General features: G+C 42.7%; 1 protein-coding gene and 1 pseudogene across 1 annotated transcript in view; one reads left to right on the top strand and one right to left on the bottom strand.

Moving 5' to 3' along the window:
- LOC126470774 (homeobox protein invected-like) overlaps window positions 1–14346 on the top strand; it is a 343138-nt gene that overhangs the window by 136369 nt on the left and 192423 nt on the right. The window lies entirely within an intron of this gene.
- Window positions 8130–8247, bottom strand: LOC126472116 (5S ribosomal RNA; annotated as a pseudogene).

The following is a 14346-nucleotide window of genomic DNA, read 5'->3' as shown; positions in this document are numbered from 1 at the left end:
AGCCGCATACGGACTAGGGAGTTGCCGTCCCATGTGTAGCCTGACGCTAACACCACAACACAAACGATTGCGTCTGTAGTGATGCCGTAATCGGGAAGCATGGACTGCTGATGGATGGGTCGAAAAGTATTCAGTGACGAATTGCGAAATTGCAACACCCCAGTTGACTATCGTTGAGTATGGCGGCGACTTGGGGAATGGTCCCATTCTTCCAGTGTTTCACAGAGACACAACTGTTGTACTCATGGCGTCGTGGTACAGGAAGCCATTGGATAGGAGTTCAAGTCAAGGCTGGTAGTGACTAAAGGAGCTGTGACGTCAGAACGGCACGTCAAGGACATCCTGCGACTTTATTTATTACTGTCCTGTTTTCCTCCCCATATGGCACATGTCTCTATGAGCTGATTACACGATGTTGAGGTACTCCTGGTGCCAGCAAGATCCCCAGATCTGTCCCCAATAAGGCGTGCGTGGAACCAATTCGGGCGTCAGCTCCGTACAAGCGCCAGTATCCAGGATAGTAAAGACTAGCTACAACAGTTGTGGCCCAGCTTACCTCAGGAGAGGATATAACGGCTTTTTGACACCCTACCCAACCGACTTAGTTCATTGATCCAGGCTAGATGGGCGCTAAATCAAATTTCTAAGCTGACTGATACTGCCAAGTTTTTTGTAAATTGAGTCTATATTGTAATCAATGAAACAATATCACATAGTACGTGTTGGCCACTGAACCAGTGACATTTTATGTCGTTTCCTTCCCCCTCCCGCCTTCTGGGTGCTACCTTTCTTTTTGTCATGCAATATTAATCAGCTTTTTCCTCATGAGAATGGTGTGACTAATTTAAATTTGTAGTAATATAGTGATACAAGCGTTTAAAGAATGATAACAACGTGTAAATTATTGGGTGATCCTATGTGACTTTTTTTCTATCCTCTAGCAAAACATTTGCTGCACTGAACAAATGTGAAAAGCTATTTGCGAGCTAGAGCGGAACTCGCACACGGATACCTGCAGATCGTGAGCCGTGGGCTACCAATTACGCCATGTTTCTGACCTGTATCTTATTATTCAAACTACTCAGGCGATACGGAACTACGGACTGTTCCCAATCAAGCGCATAGCTTAGTTTCCCAGTCACATCTCTCTTACTCTCTCTCTCTCTCCCTCCCTCTCTCTCTCTCTCTCTCTCTCTCTCTCTCTCTCTCTCTCTCTCTCCCTGAATGATTCAGAGCATCAATAAGCTAGCGACTTTATCCACTCCACTCTTCCAGTAACAGAAAGTTGGAATATATCTGTCTTCCTCTTTCAGATTCAACCACAAGAGAAATTATATCAACAACGTTTCATTTTTCACTCGATGTGTTCTGGTCTGTCGATCCTTTTTGCTTGTCTTTTAATCTGCTTTATTTTCCAGTGAGAAAAATTTTAGCGTTCTGTCACTGGTTCTGGAAAGAGCTTGAAAAACATTCGGCTAGATTAAGCTGCTGTCCGCAAATTAAAATGTCCGGCGATGGTCTATTTTTAGGTCATTTGAAACTTGCATTTCAGAAGAAAAGGAACTAAAATTACAGTATAGTGTTCTTTAGACTTCAAGTTTATCAGAGATGAAATTTCGGTACAATTTTAATGGAAACGGTATGTACGGCGTTGGAGTAACCGTCTGATTTCTACGCCAGTGAAGGGAAATTGTTTCCGTTGCACTGTAGTGGTTGTGCCTCTGTTCATGTTTTCTTAGACACTAGGATGACACGCAACAGTAACTGAAATGACAATCAGATATCCCTAACAATAATTTAGATAACTGTCTCTCGAGCAAAGACGTGCATTATGCAGTACAGGCAAGCGCGAGGCACTAATCTTTCCTGTAGGTATCAACAACCGTTGCGCTAGCGTAGTCTACAGCCGTCGCAGTCAGAATTTTTTGTACCCGATTACGATTGCCTTTGAGGAATGTTTCTCTCTCATTAAGCGCGTGTCTTACGAAACTGTAAGCGATCGTTCTCAGCCAATGACGTCCTTCGAATGTCTGCAGTCATAAGGAGAGTTATTTCTTTTTCTGAGACCATTAGAGCATTCTTTCACTGGTATTCTCCTTGTACACGCCGTAAATTACAATCGATGCTTCAGCATACGGAATCACAGTCGCTTACCGCAGTTGTTCGCATCTCGAACTACGTTGTGTGAATGTCATAGTTAGGGAGAATTCAAAAGCGTCAAACCCGAAGACATTTTCATGTACAATACATTAATGCCCCCTACCTTCTAGGCAGTTTTCCGATATTAATGTGCTGAACCAGTTGGCTGCCTTTTCTGTAACTTTACTACCACAGCTGTTTCTCATGCAGTTATTCTCACTCTCCCCTCCCAGTGATTTCCTCTCGTGTTACCTCCTAGCATTTCTGAATCACTCCAGCTTTTTGAGTACTCTTTCTTGTTTTTCTGCCATTAGTCGTCGTTTAGAGTCCACGTTAAACTGTGGTTCCTCCTATAACTGGCTAGGTAAGTCATTTCAAAGGTCAGAGGAATCTTAGTGTACACTAAACATAGACAAGCACTGTGGCATTCTAACCGAGTTTCATGTTGAAGAAAACTTTACTTTTAGTAATGTTTTCTAGTTCTGGTCTTCCGTCGTATTTCAGACTATGTTCCTTCTTGTCACCGTCTTTTCTACTCATCACTGGGAGGTATCATGCTGTGTCTCGTATGCAACGCAAAAGAGCTCACGGCAAATAACCTTCTAAATGCGGGAGTGATACTCAAGACAGACTTATCCCGATCTGCACGTGTCTTGGGGTTAATTGCTGATGCAGCATTTCAGCGCTGCAACTAGATTAGTAGAGCTTTTTGCATGGGGTGCTGTCCAGGAAACACGTCGAGAGCGGACGGTGTGTCAGAGCCTTTTATTTATGCAACTAGCGCAATAATAGAATCTATAGATGCCGTTTATGAAATATTTAGTCTTAATTCACTTTGCTTGGATATTATTTTCAAGTCGTTTTCTTCTAACAATCTATGAATAAAGTTTTAGGTGGATTCTAGTCAGGTAATCTTTATTAATCATTAGAGTACTGCCCATTATTGCCAGAATTATTTAAAATTTTCTCACCGTGTTCTCTTTCAGAAATTTCAAATTATGTGTAAAATCTACGCTATTTACATTACTACAGACACAAGAAACTGAAAAGAGCATATTTTTTCCTCTAGGGGAAAGCTTTTCCTCTTTATGACTTTCTCTTTATATACATACCGCATTTACTTGACTCATCGTAATGTTTTTATCTTCGCTTTCATATACGCTAATATCTTTGGTTTTGTGACTGAATACCTTATAGAGCGCTATTTGGCAATAGAATTTCTCTTCCTTCACCTCAGATTCAGAAGTAAAGAGATGTGACACATTCAACAAGAATTTACTCTTGCTCACTGTCGCTGTTCGCAAGGTTTCAGTGATTACGACAAAAGTGTTTTAGCTAGACAGTACCAGTCGAACACACTTTGAGCGAGTGTAATGATATTACATCAAAGATGTCGATAACTTTCTGCCAAATGATTGAATTCGGAGCATTATCAGGCCATCGATTGCTCGTTTCTCCGTTTGAACTTGTCAGTGGACTCTGATTCCGCACAGCCAAAGAAGCAGCATTCATCTTACAAAACTTCCTCTACGAACGATGTAAAGAGTGCCAATGTTTAGAGCACCCTCCATTTAAGCCAAGGAATTTGTCGTGTCGGTCTCAAAGCTTAGTGAGACGGTCTGTATCGAAAAAGGACATGGGGTGTCGAAAAACTCCCTGCAACCACTTGTGAAAAGAATGGGTTATTTGTGATTACTGTAAGTATGAAGAAACGCAGATTGGCTCGCAATCTAGGTTAGTTTTTCAAACATACAGATACGAGACACTGTAACTTCAGTGTGAAATAAATAAAATAAAAATGTAATTTTTGTTTATGCAACAATTTTCGTCACGCAGTTACGTTACGTCATTGAGGTTGTAGTGAAAGCGGAAGCTGTTGCACACAAGTGAAGTAACACACAAGAATCGAGCTCTCAGTTTCACAAGCTTGCAAATTACTCCGAAAGAAACGGAAAAAATTTGGAAATCTGTGTTAAGTTCCTATGGGAGGTCATCGGTCCCTAGGCTTACACACTACTTAATCTAACTTAAACTAACTTACGCTAAGGACAACACATACACCCATGCCCAAGGGAGGTTCAAATGGTTCAAATGGCTCTGAGCACTATGGGACTTAACATCTGTGGTCATCAGTCCCCTAGAACTTAGAACTACTTAAACCTAACTAACCTAAGGACATCACACACATCAATGCCCGAGGCAGGATTCGAACCTGCGACCGTAGCGGTCACGCGGTTCCAAACTGAAGCGCCTAGAACCGCACGGCCACACCGGCCGGCGCCCGAGGGAGGACTCGAACCTCCGACACGTGAAAGGAACGCTCATAGAAAACAAGTACTGCTGCACGTGAGTCCTGCCTTTAACTTCAGCGATGAAACCGTTAGATTCTTCTTTGTCGCACGTTCCGTGACATGTTGAGAGAACCGCTTGTTTGCGTTGTACTGCCGGCCGGAGTGGCCGTGCGGTTCTAGGCGCTACAGTCTGGAGCCGAGCGACATCTACGCTCGCAGGTTCGAATCCTGCCTCGGGCATGGATGTGTGTGATGTCCTTAGGTTAGTTAGGTTTAATTAGTTCTAAGTTCTAGGCGACTGATGACCTCAGAAGTTATGTCGCATAGTGCTCAGAGCCATTTGAACCATTTTTTTGCGTTGTACTTTAGCAACACAATGCCTGTCAGATAACTAAGTATATCTCGTTTTTTAGTTCTACCAATCGGTTGGCAATCCGTTTATTTCTACCACACTGTTAGCATGTCTGATGAAAGGACTGACGCGTGCTCTCTTAAGTTAATCGTGCACTGTTTGTATTAGAGCAGCAGTATTAGAATAGTACTGACTGAATCCTTAGCTACAGAAGTTACCTGAACGTTAATGGCGAAGAAATGTCTGTAGAAGACTCCAATCGAAAAGTGACTTGACTAAACATTCAGTGAATGACTTCGTTCGTCCTGGGCCTAGAGAAAGGCATGCGAAAAGGGTTTCCTCGTATCAGACAAACGGCATAGTCTCTTACAGATGTTATGTTTGAAAAAACATTTTCATTCGTATTGACGAATGGAAAAAATGCTCCGTCTCAGAAACAAATTTGATACATAACAACATTGTTCATTAGGTTGCTTTTAGACGATATGGCTGTAGTGATAAACAATTAAATGTGCAAGGAAAAGCATAGCTATCACACTAGTTACATTAAGCACTTAACTGGAATGAAGACGAACTTGCTTGGTCAAAGAGTGTAATAATAACTTCACAAACGTAATAGAAATTGCTGCATGTATAGGGTGCCACAGCCGCTGATATCATCATGATTCAGTGAACACCACAGGGGGAGAAAAAAAAATCAAATATAATTCCAATCATTCCAATGAGATTCATGTGTCTACGTATGTAGAGTAGCCAGTCCAGTATGAATCACGGAAAAGAAAGTAAGTCGGCAATGTAGTACAACACGCAAAAAATGTACGTTTGAACAGGAGAAACAACAAGTTTGTACCGTGGGATATGTTGTCATTAAATAAGCGTGGGAACGTGACAACGGATAACAAGAGTATGCAGTTAAATAAAGTGGTCATGTTTGTCCAGACTGGAAGCTTTTCGATACCTAATAATCTAAGCTACTAGCATATCTATTACGTCCCGTTTTTTTGTTAGTGAAGACGAAAAATAAGAAAAACTCGAAGTTTATTATTAGAAATTACCAACTAAATAAGTTTTGTAGGGAGATATGGTAATTAAAATTTTTGCTTGATGGCTACTGACTGAACAATAGAGCTTCAGTGTCACGAAGTGGTGACAACCCGGTATTAGACGAGTCAGTATGGTGACGCACTTATTAGATCACGGCGTGTGAGACGGGCGGATGAAGTTACAAAGAAGAATGATGCAGAGGCAACGTTGTGGCATGAATAGGGCCAAATAGACGGTAGGACCGTTTGTCACGACCCGGCGGAGGCGTGCAGCACGTGACATCAGCACAATCGGGAGCGGAGGGGGGTCCCGAGACGACAGTGAGCGCCTGTCATACCGCATGGCTGCGTCATCGTCATGGACCAGCCTTCAGTCTGGGACCGGACTGCAGGACTCTGCTTGTACTGAAACAATACTGTCGGACAGCGATAGTAGGGTTCCTGGTGTTGGGCGGAAAAGTTAAAATTTATTTATGCACTACGCAGCAGTATTTTAAGGTTCCTCAGGAGTGATAGAACATAGTGCGACCAGTATTGCACGCTAAATGAAATGGCTTTTTGACAGTGTAATTTATGTAGGACAATGAAAAAGGCATTGCCATGTATTTGTGAGCAGTTCATGTCCGCCATTAAATACAGTCCCTATCTATTGTGAGTTTTTAGTCCAACTATGATTTTAATAAATGTTTGACACAGACTGACTTGTTAAATCTGTCTGGAAACCACTGTAAGAACATGCGTACACTGTGGTGCTGCTTTTGCACCTTCGGCACGAGAGCATTAAGACATGCTCAACAAACACCAGTGGCAGAGTTTACAAAAGAGGCGTCACGGAGAGGTTTATTACTCAAATTTCGAGAGAGTCTGTTAACATTTGAAAATGTACTAATTCACTGAATAATGTAGGTAGAGAGGTAAAAATTGATACACATGCCTGAAATGACTTAGGTTTATATTGAAGCCAAAAGCAAGTGCAGGAACTATCCAACATATGGCAGTGGACAGCAACATGTCAGTGACGCATGAGAATCGTGTATAGAATGAGCTTATCAGCCATAGCCTGGCTGATAAACACTTGCTGGAAGGTACTACTTTTATGCAGGATGGCGCTCCAACCGTATGCTACGTGTGAAAGCTCTCTTGCGCACTTCGTTTGGTGAAGATCTGGTGCTGAGCTGCTACGTCCGTCATGCTAGGCCTACCAGGTCCCCAGTCTTCAATCCGTGTGATTACCGGTTGAGGGGTTATCTGAATTCTGAAAGCGTACTGCGATCGTCCGACCTCATTAGGGATGCTGAAAGACAACATTCGACGGCAGTTTATCACCATACATACGGATATCCTGTCAGTGCTGTTCACAACATTGTCCCTTGACTACAGGTATTGTTGATGAATGACGGCTGATACGTTGAGCATTTGTTATAAAGAACATTGTCTTCGCTAAAAATCAATTGTTATGCTAATTATTGCTTTTGTATCATACGAAGCGCCATCTTTGCTCAGTTTGGGTACTTCTTTTAGTTTCAATAAAGCCTCATGTCAATTTTTACTTCTCTGCCTACATTATTTTGTGAAGTACTGAAATTTCAACTGTTAATCGACTTTTTGGGTCACTCTGTACATATCACGAAATGATCACTACGAGAAAATTCGAGAAATTACAGCTAATACAGAGGCTCACCGACAATCATTCTTCCCACGCGCTATCCGCCAGTGAAACAGGAAAGGGGTATCAGTTAGTGGTTCCAGAAGTACCCTCCGCCACAAACAGTTAGTTGGGTTGCGGAGTATGATGCGGTGTAGATGTTAAGATGGTCTGAAAGTCCGAAACTGGTTGTAATGATCAGTATACTAACGTTCGAAATATGAGCCCAGCCTTGTGACTGGATTGAAGAGTTCCTAGTAAACAGGTAACAGCATGTAACTGGTAACGATAGAAATCTTCAGAAATAAATATAACTTCGGTTGTACACCAATAAAGTATTATAGCACCGCAACCGTTTACATATTTATATAAATGAAATGGTTGTCATCGGAACTCCATGAGGCTAATCATTGATGACGCTGTTATATACAGAAAAGTCACAACACAACGTTGGAAAGCCCTCCGTCTCCAGGACACAAGTGACCCATCGGGACCATCCGACCGCCGTGTCATCCTCAGATGAGGATGCAGATACGAGGGGCGTGTGGTCAGCACACCACTCTCCCGGTCGTTATGATGGTTTTCTTTGACCGGAGCCGCTACTATTCGGTCGAGTAGCTCCTCAATTGGCATCACGAAGCTGAGTGCACCCCGAAAAATGGTAACAGCGCATGGCGACCCGGATGGTCACCCATCCAAGTGCCGGCTATGCCCCACAGCGCTTAACTTCGGTGATCGGACGGGAACCGGTGAATCCACTGCGGCAAGGCCGTTGCCACAACGCTAGAAAATTGTAGGGAAATGTAAGAAGAGCTGCAGAGAATTGACGTTCACGCTCAGCATAAAAGAATGTAGCGTATTACGCGTAAATAGGTGGAAAGACTCGTTATTGTATGATTACAAGACTACTAAACAACCATCGGAAGCAGAAACATCAGTTAAATATAAAGAAGAAGAAAAACGTTTGGAAGCATATATGTTACAAAGAAATATATGTGAGGAGCGGCTTAAAGTGGAACGACCACATAAAACAAATAGACGTAAAGGCAGATGCAAGAGTGGTATTCATTGAAAGAATCTTCGGGTGTAGTCCACCTATGAAATAGCTAGCTGTCAAAATCATCGTTCGACTGAGAATTATTACTCGTCAGTCTGGCACTATTACCAGCAAAGACTGAGAGAGAATATAATGAAAATCCAAAGAAGAGCAGTGCGTTTCGTCACAGGTTCTTTTAATTATGGCGAAAGCGTCACGGAGATGTTCATCCAGTTCCAACGGCAGACGCTACAAGAGAGACGTTCTGCATCACGATGTGACTTACTGCTAAAATTCCGAGAGCGTACGTCCCTTGTAGAGTCAACCAATATATTGCTTGCTCTTACGTTTACCTAGCGGATAGACTACGAAGATAAAATTAGACTCGAACACACACGGAGACTTAGTACAATCGTTGTTCCTAGGTCCCATCCTTGACAGGAACAGAAATGGCGGGAAGTGATAATGGTGCACGAAGTAGCCTCCACCGCACACTGTAAGGTGATTTGCGGATTACGAGTGTAGATGTAAAGGTATATGTCAAATCACAGCTACTCATCTAGCAGCTATCGGTGCGTTTTCAAGTTACTGGTTTCATACAGTAATAATCAGGTGAGGAACACCACTTATCTAAAATATAAGAACACTTTCATTAGGAATACTAGACGGCAGCGCTGCTGACAACGTAGCATACCTAACAATACACAATAGATATTGCCGCACTAATGAAAATTATCGATCGCCGATATGCGCATATGCGAGAGCCATTGGATAGTGTGTGTGTGTGTGTGTGTGTGTGTGTGTGTGTGTGTGTTTGTGTGTGTGCGTGGGTGGGTGGGGGGGGGGGGGCGGGGGGGAACCGATGGGATTCGTCGGAATCCCTATGTGCTGGCTTCCCTTATGTATCTGGGACTTCGGCTCATTTTTCAAGCACATCGAAGTGAGTACTTCCTTAATCCTGGATTACTATACCCTCGTAAAATTTACGATTTGCTGTAGGCTTTAAAACAGGACATTTGGCACTTAATATGATATGTAACGTACCAATGGAGATCTAATAAGTGTAATTAACAAATGCATAACATATAGATTATGACTTCCTTTGAAGAAAATGTGGAGTGGTACACTTTATGATGGTGTAATAGCAATGTGACATTTTACGTCTATAGTGTTCTAGGGTTAAACTAGCTTATCTAATTGGATTACAAGTAGAGTCGCACTCTACTAAAACTACGGTTCGGTAGTTCTGGTACACTACACAAATAACGTAGTAACTGGTAGGATTAGCTGTAGTATTGGTAGAATTTGTAGGGAAAGAAACATAAATGAATGTGTAAGAGAGAAAATGGGAATCGATGAATTCTCTTTCTTTTTTATTTGTTTTGTACATAATTGGAACCGAACATCATTCATTGTTAGTCCATTGTGTGTTTTATATACTTACAGAATATAAATTGCATTTTGTGAGTAATAAAAATTAGTTGATCGCGTAACTTCTGCTCTTTTATGTAACCGAAGTAATTACTTTTGATAAAGCACAGATTACATGGACCAACACAAAAAATTTGTAAAATTATTCTTGTTATTTTGTACTCAGTGGAACGTTCTTCATCATGATCGAAGGCAAGAGTTTCCTGTTATTATTGATAAATGCAAAAGTATTTTATGAATAAGAGAAACATGTTTGCTGTAAGTTCGACGAAATATTGAAATGATGTTTGCATTTTGTAGTGGTGTGTGATAAATCTGTATAGTTTTCTTTAGTTCTATCACAACATTCCTCAGTTTCACGCTACAAACCAATTTTCGAATAAAACCTGAATTCAACATTGAGAACTTCAGTTTTGCTATAAATACTGTTTATTCATAAGTAACAGACAGGAGAACAACTATATGGAATAAAACATTCCGTAGGTTACATGCCCCTTCATCCAAATTGTAAACGATTCACCGCTACCGGATTTTGGGGTTGGGGGTTGGGTTGTTTGGGGGAAGGGACCAAACTGCGAGGTCATCGGTCTCATCGGATTAGGGAAGGAAGTCGGCCGTGCCCTTTCAAAGGAACCATCCCAGCATTTGCCTGGAGCGATTTAGGGAAATCACGGAAAACCTAAATCAGGATGGCCGGACGCGGGATTGAACCGAATGCGAATCCTGTGTGCTAACCACTGCGCCACTTGGCTCGGGGCCGGCCGAAGTGGCCGTGCGGTTAAAGGCGCTGCAGTCTGAAACCGCGAGACCGCTACGGTCGCAGGTTCGAATCCTGCCTCGGGCATGGATGTTTGTGATGTCCTTAGGTTAGTTAGGTTTAACTAGTTCTCAGTTCTAGGGGACTAATGACCTCAGCAGTTGAGTCCCATAGTGCTCAGAGCCATTTGAACCATTTGAACTTCGCTCGGTCGGGATTTTAGGGGAATCTAATAAGACACTGATCGCATATGTAAAGATACCGATCTTTATGAGGTAACGCCCGATAGGTATGCAACACACCCAATGTACAGGTGATGTGGGTACGACCTTAACTGACCAAAGCTACTAGGAAAACTGGCGTAGTCTATGCTTACTTACAGTAGTCTATTATAGCCTACGGTAGTTTTACAGCTCTAGTAAAAAGTAACACGTTCCGCTTATGCAGCTCAGCTTCTGCAAACACTTCGTTGCAAGTCCTTCCCACACTAGGCCATTACGACATAAGGAGCTTCACGGGATCCGTGTCTGTCCCACTCAATTAAAGGTTAAGGACTATGAGAACAGTACATAGGCTATCGTCCTGACGCGAGTTCCCCGTATAGCAGTCCACGTTTCTTGTAACATCTGACCTACTCCAACAGCGCTCGCGTGAAGTAACAGTCTCTGGGAAAACAAACAGCTCGGTTGACTAAACGAAATGCAGCAGCCGCGACGTGCACAAAGGCTGCCCTCCCCTCCACCCTGGGCCACTTCCCCTCGCGCGCCCCCTCCACGGGCGCCGGCACAGCCCTCTGGCGGCTGAGTCCGCGCCTGCCCTCCGCAGGTAAGTGAGCGCAGCGACCGCTGTAAACATTACACGCGCTTCTTTCGCACGACTACTTTAAGCCTGTCTCACTCGTTCCCGGCACTTCTTTCCTTAGAGGTTTGTGTTTTCATCGAGTTGCATGCAAACAAACAGACATACAGATTACGAGAACAGAGTGCACCTGCTGGCTTTCGTCCTTTTAGTAACAAAGAGCTGACTGTCTTCTCGGTCTCTGCGTAGCGTCCGTCGTTGCCTCGTGCAGCTGAGATCGTGGGTTACTGTGCGATGGGGCGATGAGCGTGCCCAGTGATGACCAGATAGTGCCAAGGACTTGACGGCTGATACATGTCCCTACATGGCAACGAATCAATTAAAAAAAAAAAAAAGGGAAACAATGATATCGTTCGTTTAGGTCAATTGAAGCATATGTTATACGACGCAGGAATGGGTAGTGGACGATGATCTCGTTCGCGCCAGGCTAGTGTACTTGGCGCATAAAGTGGCCGAAAGCCACACAAGATTACATATGTTAATTGGCCAATTCTCACGCCAAATGTACATCCTAGATGTGGCCTAAACGATAGTCCATTCGTTCCATTGTCGTTTAAGAGTTGGGATAGATAAACTGAACAGTATGTATGAGCAAGTACTTCCACCGGATGGTAGCATCAATATTCCAACCCGTTTCTTTAATCGTGCCGTCTGTTGCTAAGGTTCTGTACAGAGTAGCCTACTCATAATGACATAGATGACGAAGTTATGATGTAGAGAACCGTCTACAGCGTATTTCTATTGTTATACTCTCAACATTAGGCATGGGCTCTGCTGAGTGACATAAGACAATACGTAAGAAAAGTTGCACAATTTAAAACTGTGTGCTAGACCGGGACTCGAAGCTGGACACGTGGTTTATGAGACCCAGAGTGGCAAAGACGTTAATTGCTACATATGTTCAAAGTAATGCATCCCCCAATGAGACTGAGAAGCTGCTTCTCACTCAACGGACGCAGAGATGCAAATCCCACTCACACACCAAGTTGCTACAAATCCTTGATATTTGGGTGCCATAGTCGCGCAATTATACTAATGGTATGCCCGATTCCGTAGAAGCTGTCAGCTTGCGAAACAAGAGAATATTTCAGAAAGTAGTGCGCCACTCTCGCTTTGAGATGTAAGTAGTTACTAAACGACAGGTGTATGAAAGCAGCGCCAGCAGGAAATGTAGAACGACACGACGCGTTTTTATATTATTGCTTGCGTAATATAAACAGAGCCAGAAATACTAATTTCAGTTATATAACCACCGTTGCTTTGATTCACAAAACTAAGCAGGCTGTTGACAAAAAAAAAAAAGTGATACGGAAGTAGCAGCCTATGGTTGTTCAATCAACGAATAAAGTTTTTCACTCTGCCTGTACTGAAACGAGTAAGTTTGTAGTTTGAGGATGAAACGTAGTCCGGTACTTCACCTGTTCCTCTCGAACAGGCCCACGCAAGCCGCCGAGCTAGACGTCTTCTTGCTGTGGACTGCTCGCTATCAACATTGTCACAGTCCTGCTGATCAGACAATGCTGAGAGTACAGTCTGTTGAAGAAGACCTTCGTGTTACCTCTTCTGTTCCTCTTGCAGGCCAAATACTGCCGAAGAAAATTTCTTCCTGCAGCATACGAGGTGGCAACTTCCGTGTCCAGAATCACCACACAGCTTGTTAACCATCTCGGTTTTGGAGACGAGTATAGTAATTATTTTCTCCGTCTCTATTTCCAAACTGACTGCGCAAAGGCTTAGTGCTCAGCATAGTGTCCTCCACTTCGTATTTATTAGTAGCTATCAGTGATCTCCTCACGTGGTACAACTGTCACATAATCGTTATTCGTTTGTCATGTTTTGCTCTCTCTACCTCCCTCATTCTACCGACGACTTCCGATACGCAAAAATTTTTTGCTGCTATTATCTCAACATTTCCTTAACAGTGATGGCTATAACGAAAAAGGCCTAGTATAATTTTCAAATGTACAGAACAAGTATCACGATTTATCTTGGAGAGGGAACTATTCTGTCAATCTTCTGCGGTGATATCGAAAAACTATAGAAAATTTAAATCAGAATGAGACAGCTTCATCTTATCCATTATGGACATCAATACGATCGTGATGGTGACCGACAATACAGCGGCGAAATAATGCACCTACCGTCACAAAATGTTATTATTACTGTGCAATACATTTCGAATGTCGTAGGTTTTCCCCTTCGTCTGGTGTCCAGAGTTGCAATATTCGACGTAAGAATGTGTTATGACTGTATACAGCAGTCGAAGGTGAGCCCACAGAGCTCTAAATGCATTTTGCTTTAGTAAAGAAGCATTTTCTTGTCTAAAGGTCACTTTTGTCTACACGGGATGAGTTCGACTTCTTAGAGAGCAATTCCACTTTAGGCAAGACACCGTTTGACAAGTTTTTTTTTTTTTTTTAAACTGGAATGTTTCAGCATTTTGTGCTATCTCCTGTGCTATTTATTTACTGTTCTGTCTGAAAATCTGAAAATTATTACGATAGTGTAGTAACATTTGACTTTCAGCTTGAAGGTATTTATATACACATGGAAGGTGAGTTTGCTAAATGGGGTCAAGTTGCAGAAAACGATCCCTGGAGAGTTAAGGAGCAAAGAAAGATCATATGGACGTATGGTCGGAAATGCGTTCCAAGGGACGTATACGTTCTTGAAAGTGGAGATAAAAGATCTTTGACAATGAGCCCAGTATCAACACTACGCAAGTGGCCCACCAGCATGGGGTAAGCCAGACAACCGTGTAGAACACTCTCCACGACAACTGCCGCAATCCGTA

This window comes from Schistocerca serialis, chromosome 3 (genome assembly GCF_023864345.2).
Source record: "Schistocerca serialis cubense isolate TAMUIC-IGC-003099 chromosome 3, iqSchSeri2.2, whole genome shotgun sequence".
Taxonomy (NCBI): domain Eukaryota; kingdom Metazoa; phylum Arthropoda; class Insecta; order Orthoptera; family Acrididae; genus Schistocerca; species Schistocerca serialis.
This window is presented reverse-complemented; position numbering and strand designations above follow the sequence as displayed.